The sequence below is a fragment of the Balaenoptera acutorostrata genome, chromosome 13 (assembly GCF_949987535.1).
Source record: "Balaenoptera acutorostrata chromosome 13, mBalAcu1.1, whole genome shotgun sequence".
NCBI classification, from domain to species: Eukaryota; Metazoa; Chordata; class Mammalia; order Artiodactyla; family Balaenopteridae; genus Balaenoptera; species Balaenoptera acutorostrata.
In genome coordinates, this window is record NC_080076.1 from 14,696,437 (window position 1) to 14,711,122 (window position 14,686).

At 39.7% G+C, this 14,686-nt stretch overlaps 1 protein-coding gene across 2 annotated transcripts in view; it reads right to left on the reverse strand.

Annotated features, from left to right (window-relative positions):
• The window catches only part of CDH20 (cadherin 20), a 200,631-nt gene that overhangs the window by 96,362 nt on the left and 89,583 nt on the right, over positions 1–14,686 (reverse strand). The gene's annotated exons all lie outside the window — the stretch shown is intronic.

Below are 14,686 nucleotides of genomic sequence, written 5' to 3' on the forward strand. Positions count from 1 at the left end.
CGGCTTTTAAAACTCACCCAAGGTGTTCTTGCCCAGTCCGCGGACACTTTTCAGGCTTCTGTTATTTGACCTCTGCTGTATTTGAGAGAGGAGGAGGCTCTTACAATTATTCTGAAATACACAGCTTCCCATTGTTCCCTTAACTGGTGTCATAGGGTGAGGGCTGGGCTTTCTATAGCCTCCCTTCTAAATCAAGGGAGGTTGAATTGTCCTAAACACATATCTAGTCTTCTTTTCCTTTTCCTTTTGATATTTAATGAGCATTAGGTCAAGCATTGTGTTCTGTGCTTTACAAATGTTATCTGATTTAATGCCCCACAATATCAATAGAAGCTAGGTAACATCACCTTCATTTTATAGATGAGAAAATTGAAATTCATAGTGGTGAAGTACTTGTCCGGGGTTATGTAGCTCGTAAGTGGTGGAGCTTGGATTTAAACCAGCCTTGAGCCCTTGTCCAGTATAGCATAACAGAGGACAGCTGAGAGAAGCACTTCCAGGGGCAGAAATCGGCGGCTCAGGGCATCTGTTGCAGTGACAGGAGTGAAGTATAAGTGCAGGTGGTAGAATGTTACTGGGATGAACACATTGGGACTCAAAGAGTAGACTTACGTATGTGAGAGAGTCAGTAAAATGGCTTCAGACTGGCTTTGTAGGAAAGCAGAGAACAGTAAACTGAAGTCACGATGTGAACTTAGGTTTAAACTTCTCTTTCCAAAGAGAATTGTTGGTTTAACTCATCACACTCATAATGACTAATTAAGTGTCTCTTCACCCCATGGATTTTGCTCACTTTTTTCATTGCTGTATTCTCAGTCCATAATACAAAAGCAATTAATGAATGTATTAAATGTTACAAACCCCTTTCTTTCCTCTTGAAATTCTCTGACGTCTGTGCAACCACACCATCCAGGTTTTCCTTCCGACTCACTGGCTGCTCCTCATTAATCTCTTTATGTACTTTACTTTCTCTTTGACTTCCCAGGGTTTCTCAAGAATCTACCCTTAACATACATGGCAATCTACCATACTTATATTTTAGGGGCTATAAACTCCATCCGATGGTGTTTGCTAACCTATATGTATTGCCTCCACAATCTCTAGTTCATTTTAAATTTCTCTTCTGAGCATAATAACTTTATGTTCAACTATCTTCTAGCAAACCCTACTTTGGAGTCCCATAGGCACCTCAAATTCAATAAGTCTAATATGCCACAACTTAGACCCCGTATTCAAACATTTGTGTCTCTCTGTAACCATTTTTATTCCAAAGGGAGGGTCTAGAGCTTTCATTAGATACTTTAAAATTTCCGTGGCCCAAGAAAAGTTTAGAACTACTGCACATTCTTCCTAAGATAAAATGCTTTCCTGTGAATCATGATCCCAGTGGTTGGGGCAGATACTTGTGTGCAGACAGAAATGTTGGCCATTGCAAGACTTCTTATCTCAATCTCTTGCTCCTTGTGGGGATAACGCGATTATTTGGTCTACACATTTGGCAACTTGCTTTGCTGTGCTATCATTCATCATATAGCTTACACTCTGATCTGCTTTTAGGACTGGGCTTCCTGTCAGTTTGTTTCAGGCTACTGTGTTAAGGTGAAGTGAACTGAGGCAAGAACAAACATATCCCAGGATATAAAAAAGGGAGAAATTTAAAGAAAGTCAGAATAGGCAACCATATATAATCATGCAGAAATGAGAGTGAGAAATGAGAATAGGTAATGATTAGGAGGTACTTGGTAATTTCTGAGTAAATAATTTGAGAGGAATTGTGGGAAAGACAGGCTACAAGTGATAAAAAGGGAATAGATAATGAAGAGAGTGTGAAGGTGCTAGAAAAGGCAGCAGTGAAATTCATGACCATGGAACCCAAACTGAGAGATGAAGGACTTGAAGAATATGGAGAAAGGGATTAGAGTTTTTTTTTTTTTTTTTTTCCTTTAACTTATTTATTTATTTTTGGCTGTGTTGGGTCTTCGTTGCTGCACGTGGGCTTTCTCTAGTTGTGGCGAGCGGGGGCTACTCTTCGTTGCGGAGCACGTGCTTCTCATTGAGGTGGCTTCTCTTGTTGTGGAGCACAGGCTCTAGAGCGCAGGCTTCAGTAGTTGTGGCGCACGGGCTTAGTTGCTCCACGGCATGTGGGGTCTTCCTGGACCAGGGCTTGAACCCGTGTCCCCTGCATTGGCAGGCGGATTCTTAGCCACTGTGCCACCAGGGAAGTCCCGGATTAGAGTTTTTGATGGAGAAGGTCAAGTTCAGGAGCAAGGTAGTGAGAGAGGTGAGAGCAGGACAATGTTAAAGAAGGTGAGCACCAGAGGCAAAATCTTGCGTTTGATATTTTCTTCGGTGATCCTGAGTAAGTTGACGTGTTTTTATTTTCATGGGTAGGTTAGCAGAATGGAGGTGAAATTGGTGAGAAATTGTGGGAGAAGTGTGTGTGGTAGTTTTTAACATTTTTGCAGATTATTTGATATTCTTCCCTTGAGATGTGGTCTAATACCCTTCCTCTTAAATATGAGCCAGGCTTTGTGATTGACTTCTAACAAACAAAATGCAGTGAAATGATGCTATGTGGCTTCTGGGACTAGGTCATCAAAGGTGGTACAACTTCTGTCTGGCTCTCTTGTGGGATGCTTGTCTTTGGAACCCAGCTACTATGTTTTGAGGAAGCATAGGCCATGTGGAGAGATCCATATGGAGAGGCAACTAGGCCTATGACCCTCAGCCTAGGCTGAGCTCCCAGTCAAAATCCAGCACCAACTTGGCAGTCCTGGAGGTGAACCATTGGGAAGCAGATCCTCAAACCTTTGGTTGAACTACCCCAGCTGATGTCACATGTAGCAGAGAGGAGCCTTCCCTGCTGAGCCCTGCCTAACTTGCAGATTTGAGAGGAAAATACATGATTATTATTGTTTTAAGCCATTAAATCTGGGTGGTTTATATGCAGTGCAGAAAACTGGAATAGAGTTTTAGCAAGGCAGTCAACAGAGATGTTTCACTTTGAGTGATCTGAATTCAAATCTTTGACCACCAACGTGACTTGGAATAGGTTACTTAACGTTTCTGAGGCTCACTTTTCCTATCTTTAAAGTGAGAACGATTTAGACCTCGAGGGTTGTTGTGTGATTTAGAAATAATCGGTATAAAGCCAATGGCTGTTATGTAATAGTCATTCAGAAAATGGTAGCCATCCTTGTTATTGTTAGGGAAGCTTGGAAGGAGCTTGGGCTTTGGCATCAGTTATATTTGTGTTTACCTTCTGGTTCTGTTGCTAACTGTATGATTTTGGGCAAGTAATGTAACTTCTCTGACTCATACATCCTTCTTGTGTAAATGGAGGATGAAACCTACCTTGTAGGGTTGTTATAGATTGGAACCAGTGTCTATAAGACAGATTAGAAACAACATAGTGACTAGCACATGGTAGGCACTCAATAAATAGAAGACATCATAATTATAAATATAATAATGACTATTATAGCCCTGAAATTTTTTTTGGCTACTGGCAGGAGTTGGGCAGACTAGAAAATTCTGAGCCAAACATCAAAGCCTTTGAGGCAGTTGGAGGAAGGTTCTAGTAGAAGGTGGTGATGAAGTTTTGGGAAGGATGATATTAATAATTTATATGTTTCAAAAGAAGGAACTTTTGAATGATGAGAGTAGAATAAAGACTTACAAAAAGCATATAGAGTGACCCCTTTCTTCTACTAGTACTGAGAATAGGAAATAGGCTAAGGAGATTGGAAAAATAATCAGTTTCTAAATATTAGAAAAGGCTACAAAACTCTAACATAATGGATCTGAAATTATGAGAGAACAAGGGAGATCAAGAGGCTGAAAGAAAAGTAGTATGATTGATAAGCAGGCTTAGTTTTAGGAATTTTAGTAAAGAAGAGGGAGATTTAAATCTCAGTCATTCAACAAACTCATGGTCATAGCTCTGTTCTCTGCTCTAACATTAGCCACACACATAGGCTTGCACAGGACTTGAGGTCATTCACTAGTCCTCTACCTTTGGGCTGAATCTCTCCTGAACTTCCTCAGACAGGTTAATCAGCTATGCACTAGGCACTGGTCTAGACACCCTATCCTTCTGGAGCTTGTAATCTACGGTGAGGCTGGGGAGGGGGTGGCAGTAATGAGGAGATAGACAATAAACAAGTGAACAAGTTCTACTAGAAAGAACATCCATGACATGCAATATATCTCGCCCAACTATAAGCCCCAAACTCTTAGGTGCCTGAGAGAGCACAGGTGTTGGATATGCTGGGAGAAGGAAAAGAGTAATGGTTCTGGATGGCTGACGGGCTGCTTGCCCATATTGTATACTCGGATTCACTGGAGTATAGGCAGGTCCTAATGCCCTGGCTTAGTCTGGGGCCTTCCGCAAGCAATTTTCCAGACCCTACTGGAGTTCTACCTCCTTTCCCCTTCCCATCCCTCACAGGGTACTGGGCTTCAAGGAGCCAAGGTACTGGTTCTCAATTCTGAGATAGCGTCATGAGAAGGGCCCCTGAAAGTGCCTTTCTAGAGTAGTGCTCCCCAAAATTTCATCCACAATGAGATAAGGGACTTCTGCCGGAATATAAACCAGTGCCCTGTGTCTTCTGTAAGGAAAATCTCACTATGGAGAAGATGTCGGTTGAACTAAACAGTGTTTAGTGTTGGCTTCCTATCTTGCTGGAGATTGGAACAAATAATTTGTGGACAGGTGCCAATCTGTGAGCCACACTTCGAGAAGCACAGTTCTAAAGTGAATATTGCAAATTGGGGATCCAAGTGGCTGCATCTGGCCTGCAGATATATATATATATATAATTTTTTTTCCCTTTGGCCTGCCACTGTTTTCAACATTTTAAAATGGAAAGATTGCACATAAAACTTCCTATTTCTAAAACCTCTTAATCATGCCTTTATTTTGTGTCCCTTCATCATCAGATGTCTTGGGGGCTCCACATTCTTGCATGGCACCAGTCACATGGGACTGAGAAGCGACTGTCTCTTCTGTATAGGGCACGGACCTTCAAGGAGCCCAGTGGGCCCGTTTAACCCACTTCGTGTATCTATGTTGTCTACCACTCCCTAGAGGCATTTGATTTCATAACCCCTAAGAATCATGGGGGGGGGTCACTGAAACAGTCTTGATTGTAGCTCAGTCCTGGGAGGGAGAAGAACCAGGTTGGAGTGTGATTAAGAATGCCCCTCCTCTTCCTTTCTTTATTCTTCCATCCATTCATCTTCTCTTGTACCCTCTCCATCATAAAATTACTCAGAATTTATTGCACTGAGCCTGCTCAGTGTTGAGATTGGGAGAGAAAAGGTGATATGCATATGTTCTTTCATGCACAGCAAAGACACAGTTCCAATCTGTTAAGCACTGTTTTTCTCGGAACCTGGGGAGCCATTAGATACATAGACCTGAGGGCAAATCGGCAAGGGGTAAGAGGGTGTCTCAGAGGCCAGCCCTGTGTACCATTGCTAACTGCTCAGAGATGAATTACTGCTAACCTTCTCAAGAGAGGAGGTTATATCAAAGTGCTGCTTTAGAAAGTGCCTTTTGGTTTTCTAATGGTTCAGCGATCTTCTTGTTACAAAGATTCTCGTTTCACTGCTCCCTCTAATCCTTACAAATTTTACAAAATGGTGTTTGATCTGACGTCTCTGAAAGCACACAATAGCCTCTAGTTTCAGTCAGATTTCTTGATGCTATTTTTTCATCAGTTTAAAGCCTTGAATATATTTTCCTGTGCCTTATGAAGTATATTAATTAAAATTGAAGATTATAAGTGAGTATTTGTGTTGCATACCACTTGATTTTGGGTAGCCCTCATTTAGCCAGACATGGATAAAGTTCTGGAAAACCACTGTGATGTTCTAAGATAGATGCTCTACCTGGCAAATCCCCATGACCAGCACTTTTCTTGGTGCTTCCTGAGTTTTGTTTGCATTTTCTTTGTTTTTATTTGTTTACTTGATACAAAATGTTATAAGATTTTATGGCTCCTGAACTGAGAGGAATGGGAGGAAAAATGGGTGGAGAGTCACCTCTTCCTCAATCTAAAGCCAGCTGAGTTTAGAATTTTAAGCAAGGCATGGTGGATGGGAGAACACAAAAACAGTACAGTTTGTAAACTCCACACAAACAGGAACCCTCACTGGAGATGGCTTAATAGAGAATGTGGAGTTGTGCACATAAAAGACTTGAAAATCACATTATAATCAATCTAGATCATATACCTTTGGGAATATAAGTGTATAAATGAACAATAAAGCATTCCCATTAAAATGTAAAATATTCTACAGAATAAACAGAATATGGGAATGTTGAAGGGACACACAATAAATGAGGAATCAAAGTTGGGTACTATTAAATGCTTAAAGGAAGGTGGCTTTGCCAAAGGTACTAGGTCCCATTGCTATCAGCATGACTGTATTTTATGGGCACAAAAATTGTTCAGTGTTTCTTTGTTTCACCACCTTCAGTGCAATATATGGAATACCTCTGTGTGCAAAGTTTATATTTATTGCTTATTTGGTTCACCTAATAAAAAGAAAAGACAGTTCCTGGATGAGCTCCAGCCTTTAATTTGGTTCTTTCTTAAGTTCTCCCTTCCCTGTATCTGTACCATCTGCAATGTGGCTGCAGCTCTTTCCTTAAGAGGTGGAGTCGGCTTCCTCTACTTTGAATCTGGGTTACCTTGTGACCTGCTTTGGTCAGTAGAATGCAGCAGAAGTGACAGTGGCCTCAAGCAGAAGTTCAAAGTCTAGGCCTCAGGATACCTTGTGTGCTCAGAACAAGCCTAGTCTGCTAGAGGATGAGAGACCTTGTGAGGCAGAGCTGAATAAGCCCACCTGTCTCAGCCAAGCTCTCAGATATGTTGAAGAGTCTAGCCAAGATCAGAAAATGTTCCTAGCTGGCTTGAAGCTGACTACAGAGGCATGAGTAAGTTTCATCAAACTCAGCTGAGACCAGAACTGTTCAGATGATTTTAGTGTTACTGGTAACAATGAGTGGTTGTTATTGTAAGTCATATATTTTTTTGTTGCTTTGTTACACAGCATGACTGTGGCAATAGGTAACTGATACAGAGGGAGTGTATCAATCAGCTTTGGCTGCAGTAAAGCCATATAATGAACAACTCCCAAATCTTAGTGGTTTACAATACTTATTTTTCTTTTTTATTTCCCTCATATCTGTTTCAAGCTGATGGTAGGGTTTTGGACTCTTTGATGTATCTTTCATTCTGGGATCAGGGGCTATCCAGGACATGATTTCCTCATGACAGATGGCAGAAACACAAGAGTCAAGCCAACTTATGCAAGCAAATTTAAAGTCTTTGTTTGTATCATGCCCACTAACATTCTTTTGGGTAGAGGAAGTCATATAGCTAAGCCAGAAGTCAATGTGGCAGTTTAGTTTACTGATACTGCTGGGCTCTGTGAAGTCACATGGCAAAGGAAATGATGTGTAATCTTATTATAGGAAAGAAATGAAGAATTAGGAACAATAATTGACCACAGGGAGAATTATTCAGAAGGCAAAATGGGGAAACTGTTTTCTGAAATACTTGATGAAACTCATTAATGCAATAAAGAGTTTGCCCCAGTAAAAGCTAAAATAACCTATTAAAGACAGGTGGCAGTTAATATACTAGTGTGACTGTAGAATTGTATTTTTTGGAAACAAATTATCTGGAATAGGAATATGTGAAAAATATTTTCATTTTTCTTGGTAAACTCACCTATTAGTTTCTCTTTATGTTCAGTACAGTTGGGGGTTATGTGATACTTCTCCTTCTCTTAGTTTTATAATTTTATCTGCTCCACTTTTAAGTTTCCTTCGGTTTACAGTGTTGTAAAAATAGGCAAATATCTTTCTTCTGCTCTAAGAAATTGTGAAGCCAGCAAAAAGTCATATATATGAGTGTAGGCTAATATGCACTATAATTATTCAAATGCCTTTTAGATTGAACTGTAAAATGAATTGAAACAATGAAACGAGAATAAATTAATGCTACTATAGAAATGCAGGATTCTATCTTGTATATAACAGACTACACAGAAAAGTGCTCTAAACACCCTATTATATATGGCATGTTGCACTCTTCTATGAGAGTTTCAGAATCTAGACTTTGCTTTTTGTGGTTGACTGTTAACATTGCTTCTTTCATTGATAGGTCTTCCCTTGCACGCTGCCACTTTATTATTTAGGAAGTGTGACAGTCAAAAATCATTTTTCTTTGTTAAAAATGAATATATACCAGTATGCAGTGTCTATAACCATTTATCAGAAAAAATTGATTTGAAATAACATATTGAAAAAAATTGAAGTACTCTATGTGTTTTTGGCTGGTTTGCCCAAAGGACTTGTCCATTAAAGGTGACCTCTGTCTGTCTGTCTTCCTGTGTCAAATATGTTGGGGTACCTGTGGCAGGAGCACATGTGCTTGGGAGAGAGTCAGGGCCCTCTCCAGAACCATTCTCCACCTCCCCTATCGTCTCTGAATCAATCCCTCTCTTTTTCCTGTCCCTGTCCACACACTTCAGCACGTATGATGCCAGGGAGGAAATCTGTTCTGTCCCTTGGGACCAATCAATGTCAGAGGAGTTGAGGGGAAAGAAAGCAAGAGAAACAGACAGAAGTGCAATAAAGGGTAGAGAGCTAGTGCGGGAGACCAGTGCAGAAGGAGTGGGTGGAAATAGAGACATAAGTGGGTTTGAATGTAGAAACAGTAGTGACCCGTCAGCTGAGCTAAAGTGCACCTGTTGAGATACCCTTGATCCCACTTTCTAGCTTCAAAATATTTATTCGTGGTCATCCACAGCACTTCACTCTACTGCCCAAGTCTTCTACACTTGGTTGGGGTATCTGAGCCAAATAAAATCAATTTAGGCAATTCTTCCTTGAGATTCTTTGTGTTTAATGTTTCATCCAACGCAACCTGGAAACACAGTGCAGATAAAATGAATAGAGGATTCACTGAGGGGAAAAAAAGAGTAGTAGAAGTAAATTCTACACTGAATATTTTTATGGATTCAAAGAATGCCAAAGGAAGGAACCTGGACATTATATTGTCCAAACTCTCATTTTATAGTTGAAACTGATGTCCAGAGAAGTACAGTGACTTGCTCCAGGTAATGTGAATGCCAGAGCCAATATCTGAACCCAGGCTTCTGACCCCGAGGTCAATGCTCTTAACCTAGAACTTCCTTTCTGCATGGTCCCTTTGGACCATTTAACAATGATTTTTGTGCAAGGAGAAATCAGGGAAATGTGACAGTTACCTGCTATGGCATCAGTGGGGTTAACGAATCCTTTCAACGTGCAATCATTTTAGTGCGCCTCTTCAGCCCTTCATTTAACAATATTTAATAATGTCTGTTGTAAGTTCCGTATATTATACAGTAAGCACACAGGGCCAATAATATTTTATGCATTCTCATCAAGAGTGGAATTGTAAGGGCCATAAATGGCCTGATGGAAGAGGATGATGAGCACAGCGGCTCACAAATCATGTTTCCTCGGCTGAAAGAGCTGAGTGACTGTGGACATGAATTCTTCCTGTCTGACAGGCCCACAGGGAGCCACCTGCCAACGGGGCAGAACATAGGAAGACATCTACCATTTACATTTTGTTCTGGTCAAAGGATGTTGGTAGCAATGGAATGTTTGCCCTTGCTGCACATTAATTTTTTACTGCTTGCATGTATTGAGTATGAATAGTAACTGTTGAACACTTACTGAGTGCAGGACACTGTGCTAGGTACTTTTTAGTCACGTGTTCATTCACTGATTTCTATTAATGAATGAATTCATTCATTCAGTCGGTCATTCAGCCTTCATTTATTGAGTGCCTACTATGTGCCAGGCCCCGTTCTATTTCTTTTATATTCCTCACAATAACCTTAGGATGTGGGTATACATGTTCACTCTTCATTTACAACAAAGGAAACAGAGAGGGTAAGTAAAATGTCCCCAAGTCAAGCAGCATGTAGTGTATAAGTCAGGATTTAAACCCACAGGCAGGGTGTTTAATTCCTAGCTATACAGCCTCCCCACCATCAGAAAGTCCCTAGACATAACACAAAACAGGAAAAGCTTGATTATAATTTCCTTAGCCAAGGCTAGTCTTGGGTGTGAATAGAGTTAGTAGTTACTCATGTGATGCAATTTGTAATTCTTGGGAGAATCCCATGTTCCAAATAATTTCCACTTAATGCTGTAGTGCCTAAATCCCACAAATAGAAATGCTTTCTTTCAGATCATTACACTGATGACTTCCAAGTGTAAATACAGCAGCTACCCCCAGTTCAGAATTTCTACTAAACTTAAAGCTGCATTTTTAGAAGCTTTCTAGATGTTTCACAGGCATCTCAAATTCAAGGTGTCTAAAACTGAACTTCATTAGTCATTGGGAAATGCAAGTCAAAATCACAATGAGATAGGTTGCACTTCACACTCCCTAGGATGGCTAGAAAAAAAAGACAGACAATAACAAGTGTTGATGAGAATATGGAGAAATTGGAGCCCTCGTACATTGCTGGTGGGAATGGAAAATAGTACAGCTTCTTTAGAAAGAGCATGTCATTTCCTCAAAAGATTTAACTCAACAATTCCACTACTAGGCATATTCTCAATAGAATTTAAAACATATGTCCTCACAAAAACTTTTACATGAATGTTCATAACAGTGTTATTCATAATAGTCAAAAGGTGGAAACATCCCAAATGTTGGTCAGCTGATGACTGGAAAAACAAAGTGTGGTATATCCATACAATGGAATGTTATTCAGTAGTAAGAAGGAATGAAGTACTGATATGTGTTACAACATGGATGAATCTTGAAAACACTGTGCTACAAAACACATATTATATTATATTATATAATATATTGTTATTCCATTTATGTAAAATCTCCAGAATAGGCAAATCTATAAGTACAGAAGGCAGATTAGTAGTTGCTTAGGGCTGGTGTAGGAGGCATGTAGAAATGGAGAGGCTAACGTGTGCAGGATTTCTTTTGGGAGTGTTTAAAATGTTCTAAAATTGATTGTGTCGATGGTTGCACAACTCTGTGGATATGTTAAAAACCATTGGACTATCCACTTTAAACGGGTGAATTATATGACATGTAAATTATATCTCTATAAAGCTGTTACATATATTTAAAAAAACATATTTTTACCTATTTCCTTGTTCCGGATAATGGCATCCCTCCTGCTTTGCCTGGCTGAACTGTGTGTTCTTTGCTAAGGAGAATCTGGACAGGATGAGACTCTTGGGAACCTGGGAGAAGTGGGTGCATTGAAAGGAGGGAAAAGAGCAGGGTATGGGATACTGGGAGGTACTGAGGGCATCCTGCCTGTGTCACAGTTTTGTCTGAGGTTGGCCTGTGTGTAGTATACAGTGGCACCACAGGAGGCAGTGTAGTATAATGGGCAGAATGTCAGCTTTGCTCAAGGTCGCAGAGAGAGGAAGCGGTGGAGCCAGGCTGTGAACCCAGCTTGGTGGCCTGCGTAACTATCTCTCTCCTGCAAGCGTCTTAATTTTCTGATCTGTAGAAAAAGGATAGACATACTTACTTCTAAGAATTGTGAAGATGTAATGAGAATGCATATAAAGTTATCTGGAATATGGTGAAAATGCTTTGTTTTTATATTATTATTTTGACTTTGAGTCTTGTCCTCAGACACTCTCACAGTAAAGGGGTAAACATAGGAACTGTACTGTGTTTTCTCTCTCAGTCCTTATCTCGGACACCTGAGAGAAAGTATTCTGAAAGAACCGTGAAATTGTACAAAAATTGGAATAAGTTCAATTACTACTCACTTTATGGATCAAAATGTCCACATACATTATGACTTTGATTTGTGTTATATTAATTCTTTTCATCAGTCTTAGCTTAATAATTGATGAGCTTCAGGAGGGTTTGATTCTGGTGCCTGGACTTGGTCTTGGTGTCATTGCCCATAGATGGCTCCAGGACAAGTACCACAAGGGAGAGAAGTGGGACTCGTGTGTCAGTCTCACTCTGCCTCCTGTTAGCTGTGTGGTCCCTCGGTAGGTGATTGACCTCTAACGGCCCCAGTTTTCTTGTCTGTCATAGAAGTGAGGTCAGCATGTAAAACACTTATTACAATGTCTCATGCTTAGTAAACCCTTATTAAATGTGCTTTAAGCTGAAGGATACTTTGAAGACATTCTCCATGTAACCAGTAAACCAAGTTCAGAGTTCCATACCATATTTTATAGCTGTTTACCTCAAAATCAGTTCAACAGGTATTTATCATTGCCTGAAATGCCAGGGACTGTGCTACGTGTCCTTGTCAGGGACTTCTAGTAGATGAAATGGACCAGTTAACTGACAGGAAGATTTATATGTCATCAAGCCTCCTTAAATTGATTCACATACATTATGTTTATTTGTTTTTTACAGAATGCTCTATGAAAATGTATTCAGAAACTTATGGACTGCTTATGAAATATGTCATATGTCATAGCGCAAAGGGCTATTACTGCTATTATGTTGGAGCTCTAAAAGAGTACATATGCCTATGTGTGTCCCCCTAAATTTAGCCCTCCCAGACTTTTCTCCAGGGAAAATCTAGTCAAATACTCAAGAACTCAATACTTGTTCTTTGTGTTGTATTGATTCTACCCCTGAAGTAGTTTCTAAGGTTCTGTTTTCTAAGAGTAAACAGAAATTATGCTTTCTGATTTCTTATTTCTCAACTATGAAAGCCAATACAAGCTGAATCCTTGCTCTTGAACAACACAAACAGCAATGACAAACAAACAACAGTCCCCCAAATAGAACAATAAACCCCCCAAAGAGGCAATTGCTCAAATACAATTAACAAAAACACTACCCAAAATTCATACTTTGTTGAGCCATACTATATTTAGCTTGGGTTGTTCCTTGGAGCTCATTAAGCCTCTTGCTTAGTCCCAGGCCCTGATGGTGCATCTGGGTTTGGGGATCTGGAGCTCATAAGAGCAAGGGGCTACCAAAGACATCATTGGCCCAGGCTTTTTACTTTTAGTGGCCCTGTTTTTGTGTGTGAGAATGGTGATAATTCAGAAGGAAATTATAATCCTCAGGGAGTTTCTAAAGTAGTGGTAATATATGATGTTCATTAATTATTTTTTAACATATACTTTCCATCATTATATTTCAGAATAAAAATGCAACACAAAGAAATATCGAGAATGACAATGCAGATCTGTATTTAATCATAAAGAATTTTGTATTTTGCTGAGCAAAGCACCAGATACCAAGTTTAGATCTTGTGGGTATGATCTCATGTTTGAAAAAATAGGTGTTATTAGCAACGCCTACCATTCACTGAGCATCTGTTCTGTTCTTGGCACTGTCCTAAGTGATTTACATATATTATCTTGTTTAATCCTAACGTAAATAATGATATGGTATATTTTAACAATATATATCATTTATCCCCATTTTACACATGTGAAAACTGAGACTTAGAAAGGTTAAGCAACTTGTTCACGGTCACACAGCCAGTATGTGTGAGAGCCAGGAAGCTCTTGACGCCAACAGTGCTCTGTACATTGGTACACTGCCCCTAACAGATATAGGGAAAGATACATGAAAATGTCAATAATTGTTATCTGTGGGTGTGGAATTTTTTTTCTTTTGGCTTATCTGTATTTTCTAATTTTCTTCAATGAGTTTATTTGCATAATAAATAAAGGAAGGAAATAAATTGAACCATAAACAACCTCCGTATTAAAGCAGGAGGTGAAGGGAGAAAGGAAAGATGAAGGGAAAGTAAGATAAGAAAAGAAAGGAAGACAAAGGGGAGGGAAGGGGGGAGGAAGAGAGGAAGGAAGGAAGGGAGAGAAAGAAGGCTGTCTTCCTAAGTTGGCTGTAAGGTGGTGTGTGTATACAGCTCTGTACCATCATGCCTCCTCTTGGGGATGGCACTGAATGCAGTCCAGCACAGAGGACAGGAGCAGAGGAAAATGTCCTTCAGAACACAAGGGTTTAGGGAAGGGACTCCCACACGTTTAGAACACTGTGTTCTTTCCAGCTGTGGAAAATTGAGTATTGTAGTACTGAACTGAGTTGTAATTTATATTGAAGACCATATCTTCTACAAAGCATAGTCATTTAGCAAAATATTTTGAGTTATTTTGCAGAAGACTATTAGCTACCAACAACTTTACCCTGTTTAGTTGTCGAGGTATGTTTTGGGCACTGGCAGTGGAAAGGGACAGAGTAAGGATTAGCATCTGGAATGGTAGTGCAGTTACGTGGGAGAACACACAAAATGCATGAGGGCAGCGGCAGGATGTAGTTGGCGACCATATAATTCATCTTTCTAAGTGAAAGGGGATCATGTTAATCATTAACTGGGACAGCAGACATATATTAAGACTGTCCCTGATAAACTGGGAAGTTTGATCACCCTAGAGAATCCAGATAAACAGCAGAATCAAGAACCTACAGAACCAGATAAAGGACATGGATATAAAAAGAAAAGAAAAACATAAAAAAAAAAAAAAAAAAGGAAAAGAAAAACTTTAAAAAAAGTCCAGCCTCATTAGTAATCAAAGAAATTAAAATTAAAACAACAAAATGTTTCCTTTTACTTTTCAAAATGGCAAAAATCATTTAAAAAATAATGAAGCTACCATATGTTGAATGCTTATATATGC